This window comes from Lycorma delicatula, chromosome 1, assembly GCF_047948215.1.
Source record: "Lycorma delicatula isolate Av1 chromosome 1, ASM4794821v1, whole genome shotgun sequence".
In the NCBI taxonomy this organism is placed as follows: Eukaryota; Metazoa; Arthropoda; class Insecta; order Hemiptera; family Fulgoridae; genus Lycorma; species Lycorma delicatula.
The window spans coordinates 138876429-138890871 of NC_134455.1; the positions used below are offsets into that span (position 1 = coordinate 138876429).

The 14443-nt window shown below is 29.6% G+C and overlaps 1 protein-coding gene across 5 annotated transcripts in view; it reads right to left on the reverse strand.

The window, feature by feature from the left end:
* LOC142323076 (mpv17-like protein 2) overlaps positions 1-14443 on the reverse strand; it is a 65495-nt gene that overhangs the window by 3542 nt on the left and 47510 nt on the right. The window lies entirely within an intron of this gene.

Genomic DNA, 14443 nt, shown 5'->3' on the forward strand with positions numbered 1-14443 from the left:
AAGAGAAGCAGCTTGATGAAAAGAAATGCATTTCAGAAAAGCAGAAATTGCAAGAGAAGTAAAGAAAATTGCAAAAGATATTGCCAGTAAATCTTCAGACCATGTTGCTTTGTCCTTTGATCTTCAAAAGACATTACCTACTCCATTTTTAGGCTGTAGTAAAGTCTACTACCTTAGACAACTGTGGACTCACAACTTTTGTGAACATAAACTAGTGAATAATAGAGCACATACGCTTATGTGGTCAGAATATGAAGGTTCAAGAGACTCTCTTGAACCTTAAATTTAAAAATTTTGAGAGTTTTTAGTCTTTTAAAATTTATCTCCAGTCTTACAACAACAGTTACTAAAATTGAAACCTTCATTGATAATGCAGGTGGTCAAAATAAAAAATCATTAAATTTTGGTTGTATGTGGTCAACAACACACACATTCAGTCTGTCAACCACAAGTTTTTGGTATCTAGCCTTCCTTTATGGAGTGTGATCAGGGTTTTGCTGTAATTGAAAAAGCAAAAAAAAAATCTTCAAACATTTTTGTACTAGAGTACAAAAATGTTTGATGTATTTTGAGAAAATACAAAATTTTGAGACTGTATTACTACAGTCTCAAAATTTACCTATTTATACAAAATGCTCTCTTTGAATCCACTCATTCATCATAAGTTATTTAAATACTGTCAAAGAAAATGCATTGTTTTTCTCAAAAATTAAAATTGATAGTTCTGATCAACTGAATTAAAATTTGTTATTGTTATTTATTACAAATATTTCTAAATTGTTTTCTGTATTTGTTAGTGTTTGTTTATCTAAAAAAAGGAGATCAGTAACATTTGAAAAATTCTTATTTTATTTATGTATGCTCTCAAATGTTTTAAAAATTTCTGTTTAAAGGATCTGTTAAACTATTTAATCATTTTAATTTTTTGTTGTATGAATCTAATTTATTTAAAATTATTAAATCTTCATTTTTTTAAATTTAATTAAATATTACTAAATTACCTACATAATGTGTTGTCCATTAAAGGATATTATCTATGTATGATTTACACCCATATATATGTAATTCTCAAAATGTTGTATAAAAATTTCATACACATTAGAAAATGGCATCTCCATTGACATACTATCATTGTGTATACAAAATTTATTATTTAAACTAACAGAGATCGATCTTATGAACTTTAAAAAGAAATATTTAGAAGTTTGAGACTATATATAAATAAAAGAAAGAATTTTTTAAAAATTGCTAATCATTTCATTATATATAAACATGCAATAAAAACTACAGAAAACAATTTAAAAATAAACAATAATAAACTTGAATTAGAAAAATATTATATTTACAAATGTAAACATAAATACACAATTATAATATATAAATATAATATTAAGCCACAATAATAATATAATACTACTTATGTAAACACCTTTATTGTTAATGAATTTACAGTTTAGCATTTTAGCAGTATATAATGATTATTACCAATAATAAATAAAAATATCATTTACGAGGTGTGTGAGAAAAGTAATGAGATTGGTAACACTGCAAGCTATCTGGCAACGCTGTGTCTACCGGTCTGTGCTAGACCGGTTTTTTCATCCCTTAAACATGCTCAGTACCAGTTTCAACTCCGTTCAGCCAACACATTATTTTTGACAGCGCCATCAGTGAAGTTGTGTTTTTGTTGTGTGTTACGAAAATGGAGCATTGGAATTTAGAGCAACATTGTGCACTCAAGTTTTGTGTTAAACTTGGGTAATCCGCGAGTGTGACCTTTGAAAAGTTTAAACAGGCCTATGGAGAACGTTGCTTATCAAGAGCACAAGTTTTCTGCTGGCACAAATCATTTTTGGAAGGCCGAGAACACAATATAGATCAACCTCGTTCATAGAGACCTTTCAACTTCAAAATCTGATGAAAACGTTGAGTGTGTGAGGTTCTTGTGAGATCAGACCATCGTTTAACAATAAGGATGATGAGTGAACAGATGAATTTAAACACTTTCACCATACATCAAATTTTGACAGACGATTTGGACATGCGAAAGGTTTATGCGAAATTGGTGCCGAAAATCCTCACAACAGAACGGAAGAACAATCGAAGAAATGTCTGTGTTGATCTTCTTGAGAGGATAGACAATGACCAAGAATTCTTCAATCGTGTGATCACAGGTGATGAATCCTGGATATTTGAGTACGATCCTGAAACAAAGCGGCAAAGTGAAGAGTGGCACATTCCATCATCTCGACCGAAAAAATGTCGAATGAGCAAATCAAAACCATGCTGATTTGCTTTTTTGACAGTAGGGGTATCTTGCATAAAGAATTTGTTCCTCCAGGGCAAACTGTCAACCAAGTGTTTTACAAAGGTGTCCTTGAAAGGCTCAGGAAAAGAGTGATTCTCGTGAGAGTGGACATTGCAGACAAGTGGATGCTTCATCATGACAATACCTTGTGTCACATTGTCATTTCCATCAGGGAATTTTTGACCTCAAAACGCATTCCTACAGTTCCTCAAACCCCCCCCCCCCCCTATTCACCTGATTTGAGTTCTTGTGACTTTTTCCTTTTCCTGAAATTGAAACATGTTTTAAAAGGACGTCATTTTGGAACTCTGGAGAACATTCAAAAGATTGTGACCGACCAGTTAAAAGCCCTACCAGTTGAAGCCTTCCAGCGCTGTTACCAGGAGTGGGAACAATGACTCTGCCAGTATATAGCTGCCTGAGGGAACTACTTTGAAGGGGATAATATTGTGGTTTGAAAAAAATAAAAACTACTTTTCTCAGACACCTCGTAGTGCTTATTTTTTTTAAAACAGCAATCTGCACTGCTAAAGCACTAATGTAGAAGAATTTTTAAAAGAATAAACAGTAACTGATATTTTTTTAAAATTTATTATTGCTAATAATTTTTAGTGTTATGTATGCAAATGACTAAAAAATAATAAATAAGTGACCAATAATTTACACTGAAGCAGATGGAAAAACATTATTAAATTGTAGTTTTTTAAGTATCAAATAAATATGGAGCTGATAGATAGCAAGAATATACATACAAAAAATAATTGTGATGAGATTAAGATAAAAAACTACCTAATGACAAACTGATATTAAATACCTTCATTCGTACAATCATCTTGCAACTTGAATCTTTGTATCCAAAAATGTGTTTTGGGGAAAGATTTTATTGTAGGTATTATGTTTCTAACAATATGAAACCAGTGTGACAAGTCAAAACAGGCAAAACCACAAATAAATACATGCAAATACACACAGAACATGTATTAATATATGTTGATGGAAGCAAAGTAATTATGGAATGCAAGTTGGTAATAATATGTCAATTGAATACCAAATGTTGGTAGTAATTCTAACTGTCTACTTTCCTGAAACTTGTGTAATACAAACTATTTGACTTAAAACATTAAACTGGTCATTAAACAGGTGTTCTTTTGAATTTTTGGTGCCTCTATATATATTCAAAATTATTTGATTAGATTCATGTATCAACATATGTTGTGGATTTTTTTTCGAAAATGATATAGTTAGGAGTAATATTTATCAAATTACTCATAATTTGATTTCTAATATTATATGAAATATAAACTACCAAAAAATTGTAATTAGACAAGTTAAACTTACCTTATTAATTTGCTATTTGATTTTATAAGTATGATATTACCTTTTTCACAAATTTCTAGTGAATGAATTTTCTTCCAGTTTCAGGTCGATTTAAAATTTGTTACATTTGATATTATTAATTCATAAAAAACTTTAAAAGTTTGAAAGTTAAACTCACATAAATTTGGAAATACAAAATGGAAATGAAGCTTTTTTAGCATATGAAAAATTCCTGACAGTGATTCTAACGGGACCTTTTGGATAAAAGACTGAAACGCAAGGACTCTACTATGCAGATCGACACGTTTATTAATTCATTTTTAATAATCTTAGCAATTTATCGAATTCAGTTAAGATAAAACTCTTTCTATTTCTTTAAATTTACAATATTTGTCTCTCTTTTTTATATAAACCCCTCATACATGTTCAGATTTGTGGATATCTGGATATTGAAGGTATGATGTCATCCGTATAAGTTTCTTTTCTGTATATTTTGAAATCTAAACTACTACTACTAATTAGTTCTTTTTATTTTTAAATCTAGAAAGTTAACTTATTATTTTACTTTTATTTTAGTTCTTTTTATTTTTAAATCTAGAAAGTTAACAGTCTTTTCTCTTTCTTTTTCCAAAATATATTTGATGTTATGAGGTAATCTGTTCATTTCTTCTAAAATCTTTTCTTCAGTTTTATTTACCCCTTTTTTATTTATTAACAATGTGTCATCCACATACCTAATAAATGCCAAACAATTATATGTTTTCATATTTTGTACATTTTCTTCTTCCATATACTGTATGAATAGTTCATAATGCTGACAGCAGATTACCCATATCTACCCATCTTTCGTTTGGTATATTTTACTGTTAAATCTAAATTGATTCTGTTGAAATATTATTTCTAAAACTTTGATAATTTCTATTTTCTGGTTATTATTTATCATTGCCTCACTTAATTTTCTTTCCAAAATTTTAATGATTTCTTTTCGTAATATAAATGGATAAAATTTTTCTATGTCAACGATACAATTGTGCAATTTTCTGTTACACTTAAATTTTTTATTATATATTGGTTTTTCAACATTCTGCTAGATATTTTGCTAATTTACACACCGATGCACTTGTGCAATTTATCTATAAGCCTTGTAGGATAATCTTTCTTATGAACTTTCACTTGTGCTCTCATAACTGGTAAACTCAGATTCATATTAATGTATTTGTAACCATTCTCGCCAATTGAATTTTTAGATTCTTTTATAATTTCTTTAATTCATTTTTGAGACATTTTGGTTTTATATTTCTTTTCTACAGTAAACTGTACTTAGAAAATCTGTCTTTTTTATGTAATCTTCTTTCTTAATGATAATCATTGCATTCCCTTTATCTGCTTTTATTACTAATGCATCATTTTCATATATTTTCTTTTTATTGTCTTTTTTATATTTATTTTGTTTTTATTGTACAATTTCTTCTAATAAATTTTTTACTAATTCAGCTGCTAAATGTCTTGCATGCATCTGCTCTTCTGTAGGTATAATTTCTATTGCATTCTCTACATCTATAATATTTTGTTCTATATTTTTTGCAATAATACAGTTTTTTATATTATGTTTTAATCCTTTGTTCAGCAGTTTGTATTCTTCTTTAAGTTTAAATTAGCAAATAATAATGACCGTTTGATGGAATTTAATTTTCATATTATCTACTGTTTCATCGCTTTTATTGTGGTTTAATAGCCTCTAATTTTTTTCTTTTTTTTCTGTATTACTTTATGTAACATAAATATATTTTATACAACATAAATTAGCAGCTTTCAGATACATGATGAATAGACTACATGATTTGCCATTAAAGAAAATAGCCTATAAAAAATCACTGAACACTATTTTTCATATAGCACAAAATAATGGATATAAAAAGTAATGATTAGAAGAATGATTAAAAAGAATAAGCAGAATTAAAAAACAATAAACTTTAAAGAAATTTGTAAATAAGCTAGATTAACATTTACAGGAAAAGTTTACCCAATCAAACATTTTTTCAATAAGTATAATATTGTGTAAAAGGAAGAAGATTGAATATTTTAGAATTTTTAAATTAAAAAATGATCATAAATGAACAGATTAATAATCAAGTGGATGTTTTACTTAGGAATCTTAATTTGCTCAGAACAGGAAATTGATAATTAGAAAATAAATAAATGAAATTTAACCAACAGATAAAAGAACAGGAAGAAAGACTAGCCAGATAATGTATCTGATTTGCATGGGGTAAGAGGCGTGCCCTAAAATTATATAAAGCTTTACAAAGAGGAAGAAGTGCCAGCACAGTGAGTTTTGCAAATGGAGTATATTTTAAATGTGTTAACATATGAATTAATTATGACAATTTTGGCAGAAAAAATATTAATAATTTCAGAGATTTTCTCTTAAAAAATATTTGGGTTGCCTTCAAACAAGACAAATTATGTGTTGCACATGGAAAAAGGTACATATTTATTTCAGTGGTTTCTTCTAGATTAAGAAGTTAGTATTCAGATACTAGATTACCTCTACAGTATTAAAAGAAAATTAACTGAATCAGTTGTAATAAAATAGGTAGTTTGGTTTAGGTGTCAGTTAGCCCAGGCAATTAAACGACACTGTAGTCTAAACGACACTTTTGTGAGAAGGGAAGAATGAATGAGACTACAGGTTAAGATGTTGGGAGGAAATGTGATGAAAGCAGTCAACTTAAGTGCTTAGATGGGGATTGAAACATCTATATTTAAACGATGAAAATGACAGAAATTTTATGAGAGATATTTATGGCTAGGAAGGCCCAAGGTCACTAGACAATGGTCTGCGTAAAATAGTCGAAGGTGGTGTATGCTTATTATGTAATTCTGGGCTAAGGCAGTATCCTATTTTAAATAACAAGAATTTGTAGAATAATTACGTAACAAGAATTTGTCTGCGCCACATACATTTGAATGTAATGAAGTGTTTTCTTAGTTGAATGAAGGGGATTGTAATGCTTTGGTGGAGTTTATAAGGGGATGGAGGCAGGGGTTCTATTTCAGAACAATACAAGTTACAAATTGTAATTTTTCACTTACCGATCATCAGTTTGTACAAGATATATGAGGGGTTCAGAGCAAAAGTGTACAAAGTCCATGTTTTACTCTTTGAGAAAAAATGATTCAAAGTTAAAGCTATATATTTAATTCCTCTAAAAAATATTTATAATATTTATTTATGTTACATCTCAAAGAGGGAATTCAAACTTAACAGTCATTAAAAATTTTAATTATAATTTATCTACCTGTTTAAATTTTATATTCCAATTTTTGGGCTTGGTCCACTAGTGCACTGAATTTTTTGTGCATTAAATTTTTTCAGGAAATCATGTTTATTATTACTACTATTGTTATATTAATATCTTATTAATTTGTTTTTAAGTTAACATGACCTTGGTTTGTAGGTTTTTTACAATCTTTGTTTTACACAAATATGACTTCATCCCCACTTATTGAACCATCTTCTTCTTCCTCCACATCCTAATTACTGGCTTGTGACCTTCTGGTTCTTTCAGTACTTCGAAGGTTGTGGTAATAAACATAGTGTAATTGGTGGAATAAATTTCAGTAGATCAAGCATATCATTCTTTTTGTCTGCTTTTACTATCCTTCTAGTCTTGTAAAGTAGGTCCAACAAGATTTTAACCAATGTTTGTATCGGATTTCCCTTCCTCTTCTTCATGAAATTTATCAGTTCATTCAGTGTCTCTTTAAATTTCATGGTCAAGGGATTACCCCTTTGAAATCTCATCCAACGTAATTTGAGCCAATTTATTTCTTGTCTATCAGTAGTTTGTTTTCTGTTTGTAATGGTCTGCTTAATTTCATAAGTGGATACAAAATTTTCCCGCTTCATTGACACAAATTCAAATTTTAGCAGCATATTTCTATAAGTGAGTAGTAACACAATTTACTACTTCCTGAGATCCTCAGCCTGCTTCAGTCTCATTCTGTAAATACATACAAGCTAATGATTAGTTAAAAGAATGAATTCCAGAATTGTAAACAAACATATTTCTTTTATAATATGCTGCGGATGTTGTCATTTTAGGGAATGGCAAAACCTTGTGTAAATTGAATGTAGCCACATACAATTCACTAGATGCATTTTCTTTATCATACAATCTCTAGTTTTCTGAGCTTTGGGTAAGTGCAGGTCTTTTTCTAGTTTAACGGCTGCTTTCTTTGTTTCATCCCTTTCATTTGTGATCTTCAGCTGTAGTTCATCACACGTTCAACAAGCATCAGTGTAAGGTGGCTTGAAGTGTAAATTAAATGTTGTACTGAACACATGGTAATAAAACTTCTCTTTTACAGGGTCTTATTTTCCTGTTGACATTTCTCCACATATAAATCATACATTTTGTATACGTTGAGATCCAGATTGAGATATTTCCTGTTGGGATTATCCTTACATGAATAATGACTTTGAAAAGCAGGAAATGATAGGATATGATTAACATCTGAATCATCAATAGCATTAACTGAAGAGAATTTCCCAATATTGTCAGTCCTGCAAATACTTCTGACAGAGCCCTATAAAGTCTTACCCAATTGATTTGGAAAGCAGCCAGAAAAAATTTCCTGCACACACCTACACTTTCATCAGGCATTCTGAGAAAATATTTGAAAGTGATTGATTTGGAAATTCAGTATTGTCACGTGGACGCCTTCTGTGGTATTTAGCAGCTCGCACAAGGCCACACATTTTACTTAGAGAAATCACAATGTTTCCGAAATGATGTAACGCATTCCCTATGATCATTCACCTTGATTTTCTTCTTACATTTTTGTGAACAATGACAGTTACATTCTGGGTTAAAGTCACAATATGGGCACAAACAAGGACATAAAGCAATCTGTTATGGTTTCCTGCCAGTTTCTTTCTTAAACAATCATACCGTTGTACTTGGTTCACTATTGTTCTGAAATATTGCACTAGTATGTCAGAGTATTAAGAAACTGCTACACTCTGGAGGATTGGTATTGAAATTCTGACTTAGTTCAATACTACACTGAATAACTACCAACATTTAGTATCCTAAAAGGGAAAAATAACACAATTGTTTACTTTTGGACTTTGTCCACTTTTGCACTGAACCACTCATGTAGTAGTTCTATTTACCATAGATCCGGAATAGGCAACCAAATTAACAAACTAAAACTTTTATTAAGAAAGAATAACATATTTTCTTCTTATGTAAGGTGTTTCATAAATACTGTAGAAAAAAGTAAAATTTTACAGTTTGGCAAAAGTACAAATTGTTGCATAATTGGATGCAGCTGAAACATGGGAATTTATGGAAAAAGCACACTTGAGTGACTGACCATGCGAAGAAAATAGTGTTCTGATGCCAATACCAAATAATAATTTGAACTGTATCTCTCCTTAATCTGAGAAAATAGAGTAAAGTAACTTTTTAAAAGTATGTTAGAACAACAAAAATTAAAAATAAAGTCACAAACAGAGCTGTATCAGAGGAAAAATTATTTGAAAACATTAACCATATGGCAAGGGAAAGAAATATGTCTTCCACCCTCAAAATTTACTAACGACTTCCCAGAATTTTTTCGAACATTAATTAATATAATAGTTGAGAACGTTATATTTATAAATGAAAGATGTAAATAATAATATTTTTGCAATTTTATTTATAATCAAAGAAATTAATATATTTTATTTTGTTAAAAACAAAATGTACAAAAAACATTTTGTTGTTAACACTTAGAACTCTGTTAATTTCTTGAATTTTCTATGATAGTCATCTCATTTACTTAAAAGTAAATTTTAAAGTAGGTTAAAATTTTAACCTACTTTGATGATCTGTAGATTTGTATGTCATTAATACAAGGGAACTCAGAAATTGTTAAGTATCAAATAATATTTTAATCAAGTAGAGTAAAATTATTATAGAATTGATTTAAAAAAAATTATTTCATAATTAATTTGAGTGATAACTTCAAATTTAACCATTTAATTTTAAATCTATACCTATTGATATATTTTTTATTGTATTTTATTAAAAATACATTATTAAATATTATTTGCAAATTAATAATTTAAAAAACAATCAAATTATTCAAGCAATTTATATCTTTATTTTACTTTTAATAATGATAATCTGTATTATTTGAAATATATGACGGATATCTCTAAGTACTGACCACTGGGAAATTTGTCTCCTTAAGGTTGGTGAACCTGTGTCGTTCCTGGCCACGCTAGTAATGTACACACTGCATTGTTATCTGTAAGTTGTTGCGTTGTAGTATCTTTGATTATGTGTGAGTTATTACGTTATAAAATGAATAGGAAAATCAATGTTGCCACTGACTGTGAAATATGTGGAGTCATATGTTTTTTAAACCATCAAAACGTTAAGCTCGCTGAAATTCATAGGCAGTTTGTTGCTGTGTACGGTGATAATGTAACAAATGAAAGAGATGTCAAAAAATGGTGTGAAAGGTTTAACAAAATTAATGTGCACGATGAAGAACGTTCTGGGAGGCCTTCGATAATTACCGAGGACTTGTTGAAATACACTGATGATGAAATCAGAAAGATCATCGCTAAATGATTCCCAAACTGGCCCTTTTTTCCTAATGTTTTAAGAGCTGTTATCGATCGCATTGTACCATTTAGGCTTCAGAAAGGTTTGTACTCGTTGGGTGCGGCATGTCTTAATGAAATGTCACAAAAAAATTCAAATGGGATCTGCTTTGGAATTTTTGGCTGCACAGAAAAACTTGATGCGTTCCTTAATTCAATTGTTACCGGCGATGAAATATGGATTTCATATTGCATGCCAAAGCATACAATACGAAATCGGCAAGCAAGTGAATGGCATCATCCTCAATCACCAACCAGACTGACAAAGGTCAAGCCACCGCCATTTGGATGCAAATTGAAGGTCACAGTTTTTTGGAATCGGTTTGGCATACTGCTGTTTGGTTTCATGTCACATGGAATGATTATAAATGCAGAAGCCTATTGCCAAACTCTACATTAAGTTATGGCATGCCATTCAAAATCAGCGATGTGGGCAGCTGACTGACAGCGTTGTCCTGCTACACGATAATGCACGTCCACATGTTACAAGTCCGACATGTGATTTACTATGAACATTTGGATGGGAAATTTACCATCACCCACCATATAGTCTGGGCTTAGCTCCTTCTGATTGCCATTTGTTTGGGAAATTGAAAGATTCTTTGAGTGGTAAGCAATTTGTGGATGATGATGAAGTTGAAAATGCTGTTAATCAGTGACTAAATGGACTGGCGGCAGAAGAATACGATGAGGGTATAAGCTGGTGTATCGCTATGATAAATGTCTTAATTCATGTGGCGATTATATAGAGAAGTAGTATAAGGTATGTAGTTTAAGGGAAATAAAAAATACTTATACAGAATAAACATTTTTAAAATGAAATGGTTTTTACTTTAGAGATAACCTCTGATATGTTTTATTTATAGTAATACATTTATTTCTAAAAATACTATTTTATATATACTGCCTTTGCCATTCATGATTTTGTTGACCATGGATTTAATTTTATATGGTTGCTGATGATCATGATTTTTCACTGGAAAAACTGATATTTCATTTTTTTATAGTAAATAATGTAAAAAATTCACAAAGTTCTAGCAACTTATACAGAAATAATTAAATAACACTGAAAAAAGTATATAAAGCCATGAAGGAATTTAGTATTCTGTAAAGATTATTGGACAATGTAAGAAATGTATAATCAGGCCAAGATGCCTTCACAAAGTAGAAAATTAATTACCTGAAACTTTTAAGGTTTTTTGTAGAGTGTGAAAGAATAGTAATAGATATTGTGGTAGGAGTGAATTTTGAAAAGACTGAAAAATCATTCTGTTGTTTGTTGATGCAATGCTGAGGAAAAAATGCAGAATTAAGTAACCTCATAATCACGTTCATCAATAAAGCCAATAAAATGGTGCTATGCATTAATGAAAATACAGCAAGGTATAGAAAAATAAGGAAATAAAATAACGATTACCTTGAAGTGCAAAATAAGAGGTTTCAGAGAGGAAAACCCTTTAAGAATTGAGTTGCATTACAGAGAACTATAATTCTAAAAGAAATAAAGTGATGGGTGACTGAAGGCCAGTATATGCTATGTTTACTCAAATTACTATATAGTACAACATATCTGACAAACATATTCTTTGCTGACAAGGTTAAGGCTTTCAGCCTGTTTCAGTCCTAAATTCAATTCCTCAAAAATATCTGTCCACTTCTTGCTGGGGTAAATGAAATCTCTGATCCTTGTGGTTTATAAGGTATGACTTTCTTAGGAATTTTTTCATGTTCTTTCTATACATTCCTTCAGCTGATTTCTGTACTCTTGGATTCATTCATTTAATGGCTGGACATCAAGTTATGCCTGAAAAACTTCATTTGAGATTCTATGTAATCTGGAGCAAGATTTTACAAATCTTAAAAACTGCATTCTTTTCTTACTGTCTTCTTTCTTACCTGAGACCCAAGTTTCACGTTCACACATTTAGCATTTGAACTACCACTGTTTTGAAGAATTTTAATTTCTAACTTTTTACACTTTAGACTGCAATTTATAGTTGCACATTGATCTCCTGCTCACACTGATGTTTCTATCATACATAACAACATAACCCAAATAATCAAAAGTAAACACCTGCTCCAGCAAAACGTTCTAAAACATAATTTTTGAGCTTATTGGCCGTTTCCCTCAAAATGTAATAAATTTTGTCTTTGCTATTGAGATTTGAATATTGTGTTCTAATCATATTTTTCTAGGTTATCCTAGTTTTTTAATTGTAATTTAAAACCATCTGCAAATAGCATATAAATTGCAAGTAATATTCCTGCACTCATGCCATCTTTCCAACACATCAGTATTTTACTCACATAAATATTAAATAATGCAAGGAAAAGAGTGAGAGAGAGAAAGAAAGAGAGAGAGGGGGGAGACTGTAGCCATATAATTTTAGTGTCTGATAGAGAATTTTAATTGCATTATTCAAATCAGCTGGGATACCAAAAAAAATCTAAAATTTACTTGTAAAAATGAAGTCAGAAGTCTTTTCATAATCCACAAAAGCCAAGTGGGTTTCAGGTTAAATCTCATTTTTTTTCTATAATTGTCTGGAACTGTTTTGTATCTGGTAGATTATAAGTAATGACTTTCAACCTTTCATTTACCATGTGATTGCAAATTTTATAAGCAGTACTATTTCTCTATAACTGTCACAATTCTCTTTACGTCTTTTTTTAAAAAAGGAGATCAAAACTGATGCTATCTCAACATCAGAATTCTAGGATTCAAAAACATAAAAATTGTAATATATATTATACTTTAACACAACCTTTACTAATGTATATTTGTGAAGACTGGACATTGATCAAAATACACAAAAAATAGGAAGTAATATATGAAAAAATATTATTTTAAAGAAAGATTTTCAGAGCTATCCAGGAAAATGGAACGTGGAGAATAATAAAGAACCACTAAGTAACCTTAAGAACCTCAATGTAACAGCAACAGCTAATATGTTTGCTGCTAAGCTTACATATCTGTGGTGTCAGTTACATCTTGTTATATCAAAGAGGGAAAAAAGGATAGAACAGGAAAAAAGGAGGAATTTCTGACTTTTATACCAAGAAAATATTTTTTGGACTTTGCAGATCATTATCACTTATCAAAATTCTATTATTACTCTTACGAAATAGAAATAATTTCAAATTTATTCAGGAATTGTAGACATTTTTTAATTTTCAAATATTTTTTCAAACATAAGGTATATAAAATATTCAGTTTTGAAAAAAGAAAAAGATTTTAAAAAATATCCAGGATAGGAGAACATGTATGTAACAAGCACAGTAATGAACAATAAACTTGAATACATAATTTTACACATCATATAAAAATAGCATAAGGCATGTGAATGTATTCTTTTAAGGTCAAAGCTAATAATAGCATAGCAGTAAATGTGATAAAAGTAATGATTACACAAGTTCAGACAAAAATTAAGAAGTTAGGAAGACAGTATGGTGAAGAGGCATTGAAAGCAAAGGATTCAAGGAAATCAAACCATTAGCTGGATTTTCAGAAAAAAAGGGTCTGATAAAGCAACGAAACAAGATCGAGACAGTACTGAAACCATCTCAGAATTTAAGTAAGTAAAATAATATTTACTATACCTAACCGACCACCTTGCACTCCAGTTTTTAAATTACAGTCCACATTTTTAGTAAACAAGTTATATAAAAGTATTATTCACTTCAAGTACCCTACTGAAAAGTATTTACTTAGTATTTTAATTACTACGCATACAAATACAATAAAAACATGCACAGAAAAAATACATTCTGTGCAATACTCAAATTTTACAATAAAATTTTAATTTATAACCTTTACTAACAACACAATAAAGAGTACTTAAACACAGTATTAAAAGTAAATTTCACTGCATACTTAACTTAAATTTTATGGTAATCAATATAATATAATATGATACTAATCAGTATGATATAATTTTAAAACACATTTTATCGTTTTCATTAAAAGAACTATGCAAAAAAGATTACATATATAAAATATTAAAAGGAATAATATTTATTTATTAACTTCATAAATTTGTAAGATAATCCTCATCAATAAATATATTAACCAAACTAATTAATTAAATATTATAATTAACAATAACTAATTAATGGTAACTAATCACCAGAACAATCAAAATCATTAACATGAT